The following is a 17,848-nucleotide window of genomic DNA, read 5'->3' on the forward strand; positions in this document are numbered from 1 at the left end:
AATTACCTGGTGTATCCAAATCATGAAGAACATACGTGTGTTTTATAGAAAGCGGATCTTTGCTTTCTCTGGTACCAAAAAACACCACAGACAAGAGATCACGGTCACTGCTGATGATCTTGCTGGTGTAGACACTACGGATGCACTACAATAAAAATCAGGTCAAACCCAAAACAAAAAAATAAGAATTTACTCACCGGTAATTCTATTTCTCGTAGTCCGTAGTGGATGCTGGGAACTCCGTAAGGACCATGGGGAATAGACGGGCTCCGCATGAGACTGGGCACTCTAAAAGAAAGATTAGGTACTATCTGGTGTGCACTGGCTCCTCCCTCTATGCCCCTCCTCCAGACCTCAGTTAGGGAAACTGTGCCCGGAAGAGCTGACACAACAATTTGGAATCCAGGGTAAGACTCATACCAGCCACACCAATCACACTGTACAACTTGTGATAACTATACCCAGTTAACAGTATGAACAACAACTGAGCCTCATTTAACGGATGGCTCATAACAATAACCCTTTAGTTAAGCAATAACTATATACATGTATTGCAGAGAGTCCGCACTTAGGACGGGCGCCCAGCATCCACTACGGACTACGAGAAATAGAATTACCGGTGAGTAAATTCTTATTTTCTCTGACGTCCTAGTGGATGCTGGGAACTCCGTAAGGACCATGGGGATTATACCAAAGCTCCCAAATGGGCGGGAGAGTGCGGATGACTCTGCAGCACCGAATGAGCAAAGGCAAGGTCCTCCTCAGCCAGGGTATCAAACTTGTAGAACTTAGCAAATGTGTTTGAACCCGACCAAGTAGCAGCTCGGGCAGCCGCCCAAGAAGAGCCCACCTTCCTTGTGGAATGGGCTTTTCCTGATTTAGGATGCGGCAATCCTGCTGCAGAATGAGCTTGCTGAATCGTGTTACAGATCCAGCGCGCAATAGTTTGCTTTGAAGCAGGAGCACCCAGCTTGTTGGGTGCCTGCAGGATAAACAGCGAGTCAGTTTTCCTGACTCCAGCCGTCCTGGCTACATAGATTTTCAAAGCCCTGACTACATCAAGTAACTTAGAGTCCTCCAAGTCCCGAGTAGCCGCAGGCACCACAATAGGTTTGTTCAAATGAAACGCTGATACCACCTTAGGGAGAAATTGGGGACGAGTCCTCAATTCTGCCCTGTCCATATGGAAGATCAGATATGGGCTTTTACATGACAAAGCCGCAAATTCTGACACACGCCTAGCCAAAGCTAAGGCTAATAGCATGACCACTTTCCACGTGAGATATTTTAGCTCCACGGTGTCAAAGTCAGAAAAATATCACGCTGCACATTGCCATATATGCACCTCATGCGTGTGCCCGCTGCACGTGCATGAGCCCTCCCGTGCGTGCGTATACTCGCGGTCGCGTGCACCGCAGGCGCACAGTATGCGCATTTACGGTAGAGTTTGTGTGCGTCTAGCGGGCGACTTGATCGTTACATATTTTAGTCATATAATGTATTTTGTAGATTATGGTCCCTTTGATAGAATCTGAAAGTTTAGTTAATGTAGCATGTTCGGGGACAAAGAGATTCCTCTTTGTTTGATACGAAGGGTCAGACAGGGGTTACACAGTGGTGTTTAGTATCCATCGGAAGAGGATATAATTAGCAATATTCCGGTGTTGGTTTGAAGCGGATTACTCGCTCGTGCGTATAGTTATGGACATAAGAAGTTTATGGACATTTACTATATTTGCACTTTATTACCCATGCGGCGGGAAACCCAGTTTCCCTCCCACCTGAGCAGTTTGGAATAGTCACAGCCCACCTGTATGAACCAACCTATGACCTTTTGTTATAATGCGAAGACGAATTCCTGTGTCCAATGAACAATAAGAATGTAGGGACCATTGTACTGTATTGTGTGTAGTGTATAAAAAGACAAGCCGATCTGGGCCAGCTCTCTACTCTTCACAACGGTTCTCATCACTGATAATCGGGAGCTGGATATCCAGAAAGGCGATTGCGATTGTTCCCCTTGTGCGTAAGTTCTCTGCAACCATATTTATCTCCTATTTTGTTGTAAGCCATTCTCACTCTCCTTCCCCCTTAAATGTAATTGTGTCTTTGTTGTATTTTCTCTATCGTCCTAAGTGGATGCTGGGGTTCCTGAAAGGACCATGGGGAATAGCGGCTCCGCAGGAGACAGGGCACAAAAAAGTAAAGCTTTACTAGGTCAGGTGGTGTGCACTGGCTCCTCCCCCTATGACCCTCCTCCAGACTCCAGTTAGATTTTGTGCCCGAACGAGAAGGGTGCAATCTAGGTGGCTCTCCTAAAGAGCTGCTTAGAGAAAGTTTAGTTTAGGTTTTTTTCTTTACAGTGAGTCCTGCTGGCAACAGGATCACTGCAACGTGGGACTTAGGGGGAAAGTAGTAAACTCACCTGCATGCAGAGTGGATTTGCTGCTTGGCTACTGGACACCATTAGCTCCAGAGGGATCGAACACAGGCCCAGCCGTGGAGTCCGGTCCCGGAGCCGCGCCGCCGACCCCCTTGCAGATGCTGAAGCGTGAAGAGGTCCGGAAACCGGCGGCTGAAGACTCCTCAGTCTTCATAAGGTAGCGCACAGCACTGCAGCTGTGCGCCATTTTCCTCTCAGCACACTTCACTGGGCAGTCACTGAGGGTGCAGAGCGCTGGGGGGGGGCGCTCTGAGAGGCAAATATAAACCTTATACAAGGCTAAAAATACCTCACATATAGCCCATAGGGGCTATATGGAGATATTTAACCCCTGCCTGACTGGAAAAATAGCGGGAGAAGAACCCGCCGAAAAAGGGGCGGGGCCTATCTCCTCAGCACACGGCGCCATTTTCTGTCACAGCTCCGCTGGTCAGAACGGCTCCCAGGTCTCTCCCCTGCACTGCACTACAGAAACAGGGTAAAACAGAGAGGGGGGGCACATTAATGGCTATATATATATATATTAAAGCAGCTATAAGGGAGCACTTAATATAAGGATATCCCTTGTATATATAGCGCTTTGTGGTGTGTGCTGGCAGACTCTCCCTCTGTCTCCCCAAAAGGGCTAGTCGGTCCTGTCTTCATTAGAGCATTCCCTGTGAGTTTGCGGTGTGTGTCGGTACGTGGTGTCGACATGTATGAGGACGATATTGGTGTGGAGGCGGAGCAATTGCCAAATATGCAGATGTCACCCCCCAGGGGGTCGACACCAGAATGGATGCCTTTATTTGTGGAATTACGTGATGGTTTATCTTCCCTTAAACAGTCAGTTGAGGACATGAGGCGGCCGGACAATCAATTAATGCCTGTCCAGGCGCCTCAAACACCGTCAGGGGCTGTAAAACGCCCTTTGCCTCAGTCGGTCGACACAGACCCAGACACGGGCACTGATTCCAGTGACGACGGTAGAAATTCAAACGTATTTTCCAGTAGGGCCACACGTTATATGATTTTGGCAATGAAGGAGACGTTACATTTAGCTGATACTACAGATACCGTAAAACAGGGTATTATGTATGGTGTGAAAAAACTACAAACAGTTTTTCCTGAATCAGAAGAATTAAATGACGTGTGTGATGAAGCGTGGGTTGCTCCTGATAAAAAGTTGATAATTTCAAAAAAGTTATTGGCATTATACCCTTTCCCGCCAGAGGTTAGGGCGCGCTGGGAAACACCCCCTAAGGTGGACAAGGCGCTCACACGCTTATCCAAACAAGTGGCGTTACCCTCTCCTGAGACGGCCGCACTTAAGGATCCATCAGATAGAAAGATGGAAGTTATTCAAAAGAATATATACACACATGCAGGTGTTATACTACGACCAGCTATAGCAACTGCCTGGATGTGCAGTGCTGGAGTAGTTTGGTCAGAATCCCTGATTGAAAATATTGATACCCTAGATAGGGACAATGTTTTACTGTCGTTAGAACAAATAAAGGATGCATTTATCTATATGCGTGATGCACAGAGGGATATTTGCACACTGGCATCTCGGGTGAGTGCTATGTCCATTTCAGCCAGAAGAGCCTTATGGACACGACAGTGGACAGGCGATGCGGATTCAAAACGTCACATGGAGGTTTTGCCGTATAAAGGGGAGGAGTTATTTGGAGTTGGTCTATCAGACTTGGTGGCCACGGCTACTGCCGGGAAATCCACTTTTTTACCTCAAGTCACTCCCCAACAGAGAAAGGCACCGACCTTTCAACCGCAGCCTTTTCGCTCCTACAAAAATAAGAGAGCAAAGGGCTTGTCGTACCTGCCACGAGGCAGAGGAAGAGGGAAGAGACACCAACAGGCAGCTCCTTCCCAGGAACAGAAGCCCTCCCCGGCTCCTGCAAAAACCTCAGCATGACGCTGGGGCCTCTCAAGCGGACTCGGGGACAGTGGGGGGCCGTCTCAAAAATTACAGCGCGCAGTGGGCTCACTCGCAGGTAGACCCCTGGATCCTGCAGATAATATCTCAGGGGTACAGGTTGGAATTAGAGACGGATCCTCCTCATCGTTTCCTGAAGTCTGCCTTACCAACCGTCTCTTCCGAAAGGGAGAGGGTGTTGGAAGCCATTCACAAGCTGTACGCTCAGCAGGTGATAGTCAAAGTACCCCTATTACAACAAGGAAAGGGGTATTATTCCACTCTATTTGTGGTACCGAAGCCGGAGGGCTCGGTAAGGCCTATTCTAAATCTGAAGTCCTTGAACCTCTACATAAAAAAGTTCAAGTTCAAGATGGAGTCACTCAGAGCAGTGATAGCGAACCTGGAAGAAGGGGACTTTATGGTATCCTTGGACATCAAGGATGCGTATCTACACGTTCCGATTTACCCCGCACACCAGGGGTACCTCAGGTTCATTGTTCAAAACTGTCACTATCAGTTTCAGACGCTGCCGTTCGGATTGTCCACGGCGCCTCGGGTCTTTACCAAGGTAATGGCCGAGATGATGATTCTTCTTCGAAGAAAAGGCGTATTAGTTATCCCATACTTGGACGATCTCCTAATAAGGGCAAGGTCCAGAGAACAGCTGGAGACAGCTTTAGCACTATCTCAAGAGGTGCTAAGACAACACGGGTGGATTCTGAATATTCCAAAATCCCATTTAATCCCGACAACTCGTCTGCTGTTCCTAGGAATGATTCTGGACACGGTTCAGAAAAAGGTTTTCCTTCCAGAGGAAAAAGCCAAGGAGTTATCCGATCTGGTCAGGAACCTCCTAAAACCAGGAAAAGTGTCAGTACATCAATGCACAAGAGTCCTGGGAAAAATGGTGGCTTCTTACGAAGCAATTCCATTCGGCAGATTCCATGCAAGAATATTCCAAAGGGATCTGTTGGACAAATGGTCAGGGTCGCATCTGCAGATGCACCTGCGAATAACCCTGTCACCAAAGACAAGGGTGTCACTTCTGTGGTGGTTGCAGAAGGCTCACCTATTAGAAGGCCGCAGATTCGGCATTCAGGATTGGATCCTGGTGACCACGGACGCCAGCCTGAGAGGCTGGGGAGCAGTCACACAAGGAAGAAACTTCCAGGGAGTATGGACGAGTCTGGAAAAGTCTCTTCACATAAACATTCTGGAACTAAGAGCAATCTACAATGCTCTAAGCCAGGCGGAACTTCTCCTGCAAGGAAAGCCGGTGTTGATTCAGTCGGACAACATCACGGCGGTCGCCCATGTAAACAGGCAGGGCGGCACAAGAAGCAGGAGTGCAATGGCAGAAGCTGCCAAGATTCTTCGCTGGGCGGAGAATCACGTGATAGCACTGTCAGCAGTGTTCATCCCGGGCGTGGACAACTGGGAAGCAGACTTCCTCAGCAGACACGATCTTCATCCGGGAGAGTGGGGTCTACATCCAGAAGTCTTCAACATGTTAATAGACCGTTGGGAAAGACCAATTGTAGACATGATGGCGTCTCGCCTCAACAAAAAACTGGACAAATATTGCGCCAGGTCAAGAGATCCACAGGCAATAGCTGTGGACGCACTGGTAACTCCTTGGGTGTACCAGTCAGTGTATGTGTTTCCTCCTCTGCCGCTCATACCAAAGGTATTGAAGATCATACGGCAAAGAAGAGTAAGAACAATACTAGTGGTTCCGGATTGGCCGAGAAGGACTTGGTATCCGGAACTTCAAGAGATGCTCACGGACGAACCGTGGCCTCTACCTCTGAGAAGGGACCTGCTACAGCAGGGTCCCTGTCTTTTTCAAGACTTACCGCGGCTGCGTTTGACGGCATGGCGGTTGAACGCCAGATCCTAAAAGGGAAAGGCATTCCAGAAGAAGTCATTCCTACCTTGATTAAGGCACGGAAGGAAGTCACCGTGAAACATTATCACCGCATTTGGCGAAAATATGTAGCGTGGTGCGAGGATCGGAGGGTTCCGACGGAGGAATTCCAACTGGGTCGTTTCCTACATTTCCTGCAATCAGGATTATCTATGGGTCTCAAATTGGGATCCATTAAGGTTCAAATTTCGGCCCTGTCAATATTCTTCCAAAAAGAATTGGCCTCTGTCCCTGAGGTCCAGACTTTTGTCAAGGGAGTACTGCATATACAGCCTCCTGTGGTGCCTCCGGTGGCACCGTGGGATCTAAATGTAGTTTTAGATTTCCTCAAATCCCATTGGTTTGAACCATTGAAAAAGGTGGATTTGAAATATCTCACATTGAAAGTGACTATGTTACTAGCCCTGGCCTCTGCCAGGAGAGTATCTGAATTGGCGGCTTTATCTTATAAAAGTCCTTATCTAATCTTCCATTCGGATAGGGCAGAACTGCGGACTCGTCCGCATTTTCTCCCTAAAGTGGTATCAGCATTTCATCTGAACCAACCTATTGTGGTGCCTGCGGCCACTAGCGACTTGGAGGACTCCAAGTTGTTGGACGTTGTCAGAGCCTTAAAAATATACATTGCAAGGACGGCTGGAGTCAGAAAATCTGACTCGCTGTTTATATTGTATGCACCCAACAAGTTGGGCGCACCTGCTTCTAAGCAGTCGATTGCTCGTTGGATTTGTAACACAATTCAACTTGCACATTCTGTGGCAGGCCTGCCACAGCCTAAAACTGTAAAAGCCCACTCCACAAGGAAGGTGGGCTCATCTTGGGCGGCTGCCCGAGGGGTCTCGGCATTACAACTCTGCCGAGCAGCTACGTGGTCGGGGGAGAACACGTTTGTAAAATTTTACAAATTTGATACCCTGGCAAAGGAGGACCTGGAGTTCTCTCATTCGGTGCTGCAGAGTCATCCGCACTCTCCCGCCCGTTTGGGAGCTTTGGTATAATCCCCATGGTCCTTTCAGGAACCCCAGCATCCACTTAGGACGATAGAGAAAATAAGAATTTACTTACCGATAATTCTATTTCTCGGAGTCCGTAGTGGATGCTGGGCGCCCATCCCAAGTGCGGATTATCTGCAATACTTGTACATAGTTATTGTTAACTAATTCGGGTTATTGTTAAGGAGCCATCTTTAAGAGGCCCTTTTTGTTGTCATACTGTTAACTGGGTTTAGATCACAAGTTGTACGGTGTGATTGGTGTGGCTGGTATGAGTCTTACCCGGGATTCAAAATGCCTCCCTTATTGTGTATGCTCGTCCGGGCACAGTACCTAACTGGAGTCTGGAGGAGGGTCATAGGGGGAGGAGCCAGTGCACACCACCTGACCTAGTAAAGCTTTACTTTTTTGTGCCCTGTCTCCTGCGGAGCCGCTATTCCCCATGGTCCTTTCAGGAACCCCAGCATCCACTACGGACTCCGAGAAATAGAATTATCGGTAAGTAAATTCTTATTTTAACGTGTAGTAACTCGGTTAGGTATTTTATGTTAGTTTGGTAGTGTATAACTTGTATTGTGTATTCTTTTGCGATTGAACGTTCATTCTCTCCCTTAAAAGGTGTTAGACCCTTAGACCGGTATTTGAGTGTTTATTATATTGCTAAAGGGTTCTCAGAGCGTAAGAGTCGCTCATACAGCTTTTAAACTAACAAGGATACACTGTGTTGCATTTACACCTTATCACTGCACAAAGGTTTACAATATAAGTACATTGTTTATGATATTGTTACAAAGGTTTAACTCTGTAAGCGTCAGCGCCGCTCGTGATCTCCTCGTGGTCTCGAGCGTACGCTACGCTGATAGCGTATCATTACATTAGTCGGCAGCCTATAGCGTGCTTGCCTCTACGCATCATGCCGTGAGCGAACGTGCCGCTCGTGCGTCTCGTCCACGGCTAAGCGTCCGCTACGCAAAGTGCGTACCCTTACGGTATTCCATACGCCAATTGCGTACTGTGTTCATTAACCTTTTAGAGTGTTTAATATAGGATATATATTAGGCTTTGTCAATTGGGGACTCGCCCACTCTTCACATATCTGCACTAGGTAATTTCAGCAGACATTATCGGTCAGCAAAGGGTAATATTCCTCGTAGTGCTGACCAGATAAGCGTCTGCTGCGCTTAGTAAGGAGTGCTGAAGGAATCCGGAACCGGAAGGTAGGAACAGTACGTTATTGTCTTTTAAAACCTGTTTAGTTTCTGTTTTGCGAACGTACGCATAAGCACACACACCAGTATTTCTTGTTTAGTATTATTTGTCTGTACCTCATTCTCCTGATTGCCACACACTAGTGATAACGTGCTGAGACATTTGTTGTTATTAATAGTTAAAAGATAAAAAGTAATATTTAAGGGAATAATTGTAAAAGGCACGCACACAATCTCGCCTAGAATACTAAGGAAGATTTGAGTGGTGTTCAGTGAAGGATTACTGTTAAAGATCATTCACATTGATAAACGTGTAGTGTGTTACTGTGGACGTACTTGGTCTGCGTACACGTGTCCTTACAAGGGCAGGGCGTACGCAACGCAAGGGTCGACGCACGGAGCGTATATCACGCAACGGAGCGTACGGATACGCCCACATAATACAAACCACACGATAGTATTGTTTTAATAGGCGATAAGGAAGTAACGCGAAAATAACACAAATCTATCTCAAATCCAAAAGTTTAAAGTTAAAAGAAAAAGACTTTCTCTGTTGCAATTCTTCTGGGTAAGACTATTACTGAATGAAAGGAATTCTGTACAGAAATAAGAGTGTTCGAATGTAAGAGTGTGTATATATATAAGATTTCTCTTTTATTACGGAAGTGGGAACCATAGGCCAGTAGAAAGAGGTACACCAGCGAGAGTGATAGCGTGGGGTGGCTTGGGAGGCGTCCCTTGTTAATCTCGACATATTTATGAGCAGTAGAGTCTGCTGTACATAACAGACCAGGAGGTCAAGGACCAGGAGGTTCAGGTACAGCAGACTAGAAGTAGAGAGCACAACCGAAGAGGGTTGGTGCGAGACCCATATAGGCCAACAAAGCTCATTGCTGAAGGAATTCGCAGCAGAGATTTTCGATTCCACTGATCGTTCCGCACATAAGATTAGTTGCTTGTGTGCAGATACGATTGTACCGCATGTGATTGTGTGCATTAGCGTGTCTTGAATTCAGAAGAACGCTACTTGCACATTGTTAACGTGATTTGTGTAATTTTTTTATTTTAAGGGAAGTAGCCTGATCACGCAGGGACATTCCAACAACCGATACTTGCTGGGGACTGGAAGGTCCAACACGCCCCAGTAAATAAAGGTTCATAGGGGCCCTAGGTTGGGTACAGCAGCTCTGAGTCAGTGATTGCAGTACTGGCCAACGTGGGCGGAGTTAAGCGGGCGGACCTCGAGGCAAAACCCCCACCGCAGCCTTACCCCGGACATCTTGGTTTCTGTAAGGGTTGCCGAAGACCCTGATTTGAAGTCAGAGGTAGTGAAAGCAGCACCTGCAGAGATGGGGGCCAGTTGTTCAAGTAAGGGGCGATCAACCCAGGTTCAGGTTGATTTAGTAAACCGACCAATCGGGTCGGCAAGGTATATCATGTGTGAGAAATATGGACATAACACAGGAATGTTGTGCGATGAATGGGAAAGGATGACTGTGCATGACGGGGAGAAGTTTCCCCGGGTAGGTACTTTTAACCCAGAAGTGTTACAGAATGTAAAGAGAAGAGTTTGCCTGATTAAATCTTCAAAAAGGCGTATTAGACATTATGACTATTTAAAATTGTGGCAACAGGAAAGTGAAATGTAAAGAAATTTAACTTACATATCTGACTCTCATCTTGGGAAGAGAGACATGGCAATGGAAAGGATTATGGCTGCAGAGAATGGCACAATGGTGTACGATAAAAATGCACTTAGTAACTGTATTAAGACTGAAAGTAACAATTGTAATAAATGTAACAAGAATAATCGTAATACTGTTAAATGTACAACTATTAATCCATGCAAGTTGCACCCCATGTTAAACTTCCCTCAGGATTACCAGCGAGAAAGTGAAACCAGCACGATGTCGGCACCGTTTCCAGCAGCCATCACACAAGACATCCAGGTGGACACGACCAAATCGGTAAAGGCAGTAATCAAACCCCCTAACGGAGGGTCAGGTGAGGTCGTGTCCACAGTTACGTACGGTGTTATATATCACGCACAAACAAATGTACCTCATATTGTAGAACCAACGCAAGATGATGTAATTGAATTTAGTCCTGTCAGGGTGATCACAGTCCCCAATGGGAAGACTGACGCTCAGGGAATCATTCCCGCCAGGCACAGTGCAATGCGCCGTCCCTGGTCCCGGATGGAATTGAGAGCAATTATGTCTGAATTCCCTGATCCCAGGAGAGATCTAGTTGCATGTCAGAGATTTATTAAAGAACTAGGAAACTCCACAGAACCCACCAACAAAGATTGGCGGACAGTGCTGAGGGCATGTTTGCCCTCCAGTGTTGACCCTGCGAAATTTATTGCTGATTGTAAATTAAACACAGAGGTACCTCGTACGGAGGAACACAATCAGGAATGTATTAAGCAGATCAACCAGCAATTAGGAGTATATTTCCCAGCCTTTGCCAAGTGGAACAAAATCCTCTCCATAAGACAAGGAGAAAGGGAAAGTACTTCTGACTACTTCAATCGAGCACTGCAAGTAATGGCTAGAGACACTGGGATCACAGACATCAAAACAAATGCACAGCATAAAGAAGTAGCGGTTAAGTTATTAATGAATGGTTTAAAGGAGGTGTTGAGAACAAGGGTACAGACCACCAACCCAAACTGGAGAAATATCTCGGTGGCTACATTAAGAGAGGCCGCTATTGATCATGATCGGAACATCACCAGATACAGGGAGTCACAGAGTAATAAGCTGATGGCCGTAAGTATACAGGCTCTAACCAAAAGGCCACTCCAGCATAAGCCCCGAACCCCTGCGAGAAATTCAAATGTGGTAGTCTGTTACAATTGTCATAAAGAGGGACACTTTGCAAGAGATTGTAGATCAAGAAATATACAAAAGTCATATCAACCCCCTAGACAAGAGCACGAGCAGAATTATGACACACGAAATTATAATCAGGGATCATATAGGAAGAATTTTGGGCCACACCCATGATATGTAGTCAGGAAAGGTGATCATTAGGACTGATGGTAAGCCTGAGGTTATTGTTAATAAATTGGGAGGTCATTCCTTGAAGACACAGGAATGACCGGGTAAAAATTGAAATGTATCTGTGAAATGTTTCTTTTTCCCCATCTCTGACGTTCACCACAACAGCTCCAACATCACCTGACTACCTGACCTTTGCAGAAGTCTACCAAACCCCAGTATGACCTACCAGCATCGATGTATCCTGGCCAGATACAAAGGGTGTAGTATGGAAATACTGGTGGGAGAGACTATGCAAGGATACCATTGGACATGGAGATGTGACAGCCTGATGGTGAACGGAAGATCTGACAATGTTTTTTTTTCTCTCCTGAAAAATGTTTGAAAAATGTTTTTTTTTCTGTTGTTGTTTATTGTTGATTTATGTGATGCATATATATACGAACGGTTCACTCTCTCTTGTTGTTTTTTTCTCTCTCTCTCTTCTTTCTCATGTTCTCATAACGTTACAGATGGTATGTCACACATTAGTTGGACAAATGGTAATGCAAGATTTATTCTCCTTACAGAAAGAGCGCTGAGCTAGAAGAAATATTGTATCACCAGAATGTTTAGAAGACTGAGAGACAGCACCTTTGAGATGACAGCAGAACAAGAAGAACGACAAGACTAGAGAGCTAATTATCGTAACAAGTTTCTCTCCCCCTCAAACTGTTTTTCTGTACCCCCATTACAAATTTCTCCTTTTCTCCTCCTGTAAGATGGACTTGCCCCAAGAGACTGTGATATGGATTTTCCTGTTGACCATGATGTTGACCAGAGCAGTCTGTTTCGGTGAGAGTACCAGTGAGGTCGAGAAAGGATCCAGAATGGGTTTCTGATGACTGAGACGGAGGTGTAAATTTCCAATAACAACACAATCACCGAGCAAAGGCGAGTACCGAAAAACGATCTAGCAGCCATGTTATTCGTAAACATTGTGAAGGATTGTTAGCTGAAGAGAACTGTATCTGTAGACTCTGTGACAGTGTAGTTGAGGATGGGGGCATCAAGAAATGTCAGTCCAGTTTTAATATCCACATGGACCGGCATCCATTGAGTGACTATCACTCCTTAGTGGGTAAAGTGTTAAATCAGACAGATTGTTGGGTATGCTCTCAAGTACCTCAAGGCCATAGCAAATCAGGATTAGTACCATTCCCTTTAACTATAGGGGAGGTACTTGAGTTAAGTGGTGGGAGGCCGGTGGACAGGAGGTTTAATATCTCCAGTCCTCCTAGTTTGAAGCTCCACCAATATCATGTGGATAGATCCCTAGTATGTTTTAACATTTCCAATCCCCGAAAGCCGGGAAATTGGGAAGTGTCATGGAATAACCAAACCATGACCTTTTCATACAGAGCCGATAGAATGCCTACAGATACAGAACTTATACGCCACATAGCCGGTAGTGGAAAATATTTCCGATATAGGTATACCCTAGGAAGTAGGATCATGCGAGTTGGAGAAGTATCACCAGGATACTGTGCACAGATCGTACAAACTGATACGTGTACTAAACAGATGGAAGAATTAGGGCTAGGAGAGTTCACATGGAAAATTTGTAATATGGTAATGACCTACTCCGTCCCATATGTTCTCCCCGATGATGCATACTTCATATGCGGGAGGAAGGCGTATAAGTGGCTTGCCCCAAACTCAGAAGGGTTATGTTATATTGGAAAAGTACTGCCTGAGGTAATGACCGTATCCCACACTAAAATGAAGGATATTCACCGCAGTGCCCAAGCTCCTTATACTCACACTCATTACGAGCACCTCGTTAAATGGCACCTGATAGAAAGAACAGTGCATCCGGCCTCTGACCTGATCCATGAATCCACCGGGATTCAATTCCTAATCGCGTTAGATATCACTCGTACCGCCAGAGGAGTGATAAATTATAAATATATATCTGCGCTTGCAAATTTATTAGACAATATCACTGAAATGTATGATGACACATTCAGGTATACCGGAAGGAAGCTCCAAGCTTATAAAACAGAACTGGTTCTGCATAGGATGGTTCTTAATTATCTCACGGCAGTGACAGGTGGATATTGTGTCACACTGGCAATGCAGTACGGCGTAAAATGCTGCACTTATATTACGAATAGCACCGAGGACCCGGTCGAGGTCATAGACCAAAAGATGGACGACATTCTCCAATTAAAGTGGGAGTTCCGCAGGAGACACAATCTCACCCTCGCTGCTGTGGGTAATGAACTGACCGGTTGGGTGTCATGGTTGAACCCGCGAAATTGGTTCTCTGGTTTAGGAGAATGGGCTCAAGGAATTATCATGGATGTAGGGAAATTTCTTTTGTGTATTCTGGGTGTCATCATATTGGTCGGTCTGATATTTAGATGCGTTCGGGGTTTAACAAAGTGTAAACGTTGCGCCCGAGTGATGAGTTTAAGAAGTGAAGATACTGTAATAACAACGACTGATTTGATTTACGACCCAACCATTGAGACAATGTTGTGATGAAAATGTGATTCCACGGTCCGTTTCTTTCACCCGTTTCTCCTTTGTTTTTCTCCAAGGTACAAAGACATCCGCTTGGAAGAAGAATTTGACAACCTTTTACACAGACAATTGATGGACAATGCCATAGACCCCCAATATCCCTAGCAATTTTAAAATTTTACGATAGCCCAACACTTTTGTAAGCCTATGGACATTGAGAAAGCTTTTGCTCGCATTTTGGCAAAAGCCCAAAGAGACTATAGTCAACATGTACATCAAGACAAGACACCAGACAAGACTTCAATCAACAAATGTATATTAAACTCACATAGTTTACGACTGCATTTACCATAATTGCTTCTTATCTTCATCTCTACAACCTTCAGGTAATGACACACATAGTCGATAGGGAATATAGGCACAGATATCAGCACTCACATATCCCCCCATTCATGTATCATCAACTAAAATGTGCTCCCCCATTTTGTTGCAACCAAAAGCCGAAAAGAGCTCGGTAAAGTTTGACAGCCCATCCATAGACCCGTACCACGGGATAAGAAGGAATTCAAATGTATACTTCGCAATACCTCGAAGCTTGATTTAAAACACGTACGGCACGATGATACATGACCCCCCAAACATGGATTCATACACACATGCTTCTGCTATCTCACTAGGTCATACCGTTTTCCCACCTTCTTCTCTTCTCCCCTACCCAATCATAGAAATGTATTATACATGACATATATTTTTCTCTTTTTGAACTGTTTTAGGAAGTGGCAGTTATTGGTGACTGCCAAAGGGTGGACTGTCAAAGTCAGAAAAATATCACGCTGAACATTGCCATATATGCACCTCATGCGTGTGCCCGCTGCATGTGCATGAGCCCTCCCGTGCGTGCGTATACTCGAGGTCGCGTGCACTCGCAGGCGCACAGTATGCGCATTTACGGTAGAGTTTGTGTGCGTCTAGCGGGCGACTCGATCGTTACATATTTTAGTCATATAATGTATTTTGTAGATTATGGTCCCTTTGATAGAATCTGAAAGTTTAGTTAATGTAGCATGTTCGGGGACAAAGAGATTCCTTTTTGTTTGATACGAAGGGTCAGACAGGGGTTACACAGTGGTGTTTAGTATCCATCGGAAGAGAATATAATTAGCAATATTCCGGTGTTGGTTTGAAGCGGATTACTCGCTCGTGCGTATAGTTATGGACATAAGAAGTTTATGGACATTTACTATATTTGCACTTTATTACCCATGCGGCGGGAAACCCAGTTTCCCTCCCACCTGAGCAGTTTGGAATAGTCACAGCCTACCTGTATGAACCAACCTATGACCTTTTGTTATAATGCGAAGACGAATTCCTGTGTCCAATGAACAATAAGAATGTAGGGACCATTGTACTGTATTGTGTGTAGTGTATAAAAAGACGAGCCGATCTGGGCCAGCTCTCTACTCTTCACAACGGTTCTCATCACTGATAATCGGGAGCTGGATATCCAGAAAGGCGCTTGCGATTGTTCCCCTTGTGCGTAAGTTCTCTGCAACCATATTTATCTCCTATTTTGTTGTAAGCCATTCTCACTCTCCTTCCCCCTTAAATGTAATTGTGTCTTTGTTGTATTTTAACGTGTAGTAACTCGGTTAGGTATTTTATGTTAGTTTGGTAGTGTATAACTTGTATTGTGTATTCTTTTGCGATTGAACGTTCATTCTCTCCCTTAAAAGGTGTTAGACCCTTAGACCGGTATTTGAGTGTTTATTATATTGCTAAAGGGTTCTCAGAGCGTAAGAGTCGCTCATACAGCTTTTAAACTAACAAGGATACACTGTGTTGCATTTACACCTTATCACTGCACAAAGGTTTACAATATAAGTACATTGTTTATGATATTGTTACAAAGGTTTAACTCTGTAAGCGTCAGCGCCGCTCGTGATCTCCTCGTGGTCTCGAGCATACGCTACGCTGATAGCGTATCATTACGTTAGTCGGCAGCCTATAGCGTGCTTGCCTCTACGCATCAAGCCGTGAGCGAACGTGTCGCTCGTGCGTCTCGTCCACGGCTAAGCGTCCGCTACGCAAAGTGCGTACCCTTACGGTATTCCATACGCCAATTGCGTACTGTGTTCATTAACCTTTTAGAGTGTTTAATATAGGATATATATTAGGCTTTGTCAACGGTCTTAAGTGGCTCGAACCAGTGTGATTTCAGGAAATCCAACACAACGTTAAGATCCCAAGGTGCCACTGTAGGCACAAAAGGGGGCTGAATATGCAGCACTCCCTTAACAAACGTCTGAACTTCAGGCAGTGAAGCCAGTTCTTTTTGAAAGAAAATAGATAGGGCCGAAATCTGGACCTTTATGGACCCCAATTTTAGGCCCATAGTCACCCCTGACTGTAGGAAGTGCAGAAATCGACCCAGCTGGAATTCCTCTGTTGGGGCCTTCCTGGCCTCACACCAAGCAACATATTTCCGCCATATGCGGTGATAAAGCTTTGCTGTCACAACCTTCATAGCTTTTATCAGCGTAGGAATCACTTCATCTGGAATGCCCTTTTCTGTTAGGATCCGGCGTTCAACCGCCATGCCGTCAAACGCAGCCGCGGTAAGTCTTGGAACAGACAGGGCCCCTGCTGTAACAGGTCCTGTCTGAGAGGCAGAGGCCATGGGTCCTCTGAGATCATTTCTTGTAGTTCTGGGTACCAAGTTCTTCTTGGCCAATCCGGAACGATGAGTATTGTTCTTACTCCTCTCTTTCTTACTATCCTCAGTACCTTGGGTATGAGAGGAAGAGGAGGAAACACATAAACCGACTGGTACACCCACGGTGTTACTAGCGCGTCCACAGCTATCGCCTGAGGGTCCCTTGACCTGGCGCAATATTTTTTTAGCTTTTTGTTGAGGCGGGACGCCATCATGTCCACCTGTGGCAGTTCCCAACGATTTACAATCTGTGTGAAGACTTCTTGATGAAGTCCCCACTCTCCCGGGTGGAGGTCGTGCCTGCTGAGGAAGTCTGCTTCCCAGTTGTCCACTCCCGGAATGAACACTGCTGACAGTGCTAGCACATGATTTTCCGCCCATCGAAGAATCCTTGTGGCTTCTGCCATTGCCATCCTGCTTCTTGTGCCGCCCTGGCGGTTTACATGGGCGACCGCTGTGGTGTTGTCTGACTGAATCAGCACTGGTTGGTTTTGAAGCAGGGGCTTTGCTTGACTCAGGGCGTTGTAAATGGCCCTTAGTTCAAGTATATTTATGTGTAGTGAAGTCTCCTGACTTGACCACTGTCCTTGGAAGTTTCTTCCCTGAGTGACTGCCCCCCATCCTCGGAGGCTTGCATCCGTGGTCACCAGGACCCAGTCCTGTATGCCGAATCTGCGGCCCTCGAGAAGATGAGCACTCTGCAGCCACCACAGCAGAGACACCCTGGCCCTTGGGGACAGGGTGATCAACCGATGCATCTGAAGATGCGATCCGGACCATTTGTCTAACAGATCCCACTGAAAAATCCTTGCATGGAACCTGCCGAAGGGAATTGCTTCGTAAGAAGCCACCATCTTTCCCAGGACTCGCGTGCAGTGATGCACCGACACCTGTTTTGGTTTTAGGAGATCCCTGACCAGAGATGACAATTCCTGGGCCTTCTCCACCGGGAGAAACACCTTCTTCTGTTCTGTGTCCAGAATCATGCCCAGGAAAAGCAGACGCGTCGCAGGAGTCAGCTGCGACTTTGGGATATTCAGAATCCAGCCGTGCTGTTGCAACACCTCCTGAGAAAGTGCTACGCTGACCAACAACTGCTCTCTGGACCTCGCCTTTATAAGGAGATCGTCCAAG

At 46.0% G+C, this 17,848-nt stretch overlaps 1 pseudogene; it reads right to left on the reverse strand.

The window, feature by feature from the left end:
- The window catches only part of LOC134958089 (X-ray repair cross-complementing protein 5-like), a 230,080-nt pseudogene that overhangs the window by 154,369 nt on the left and 57,863 nt on the right, over positions 1-17,848 (reverse strand).

This window comes from Pseudophryne corroboree, chromosome 9 (assembly GCF_028390025.1).
Source record: "Pseudophryne corroboree isolate aPseCor3 chromosome 9, aPseCor3.hap2, whole genome shotgun sequence".
Taxonomy (NCBI): Eukaryota; Metazoa; Chordata; class Amphibia; order Anura; family Myobatrachidae; genus Pseudophryne; species Pseudophryne corroboree.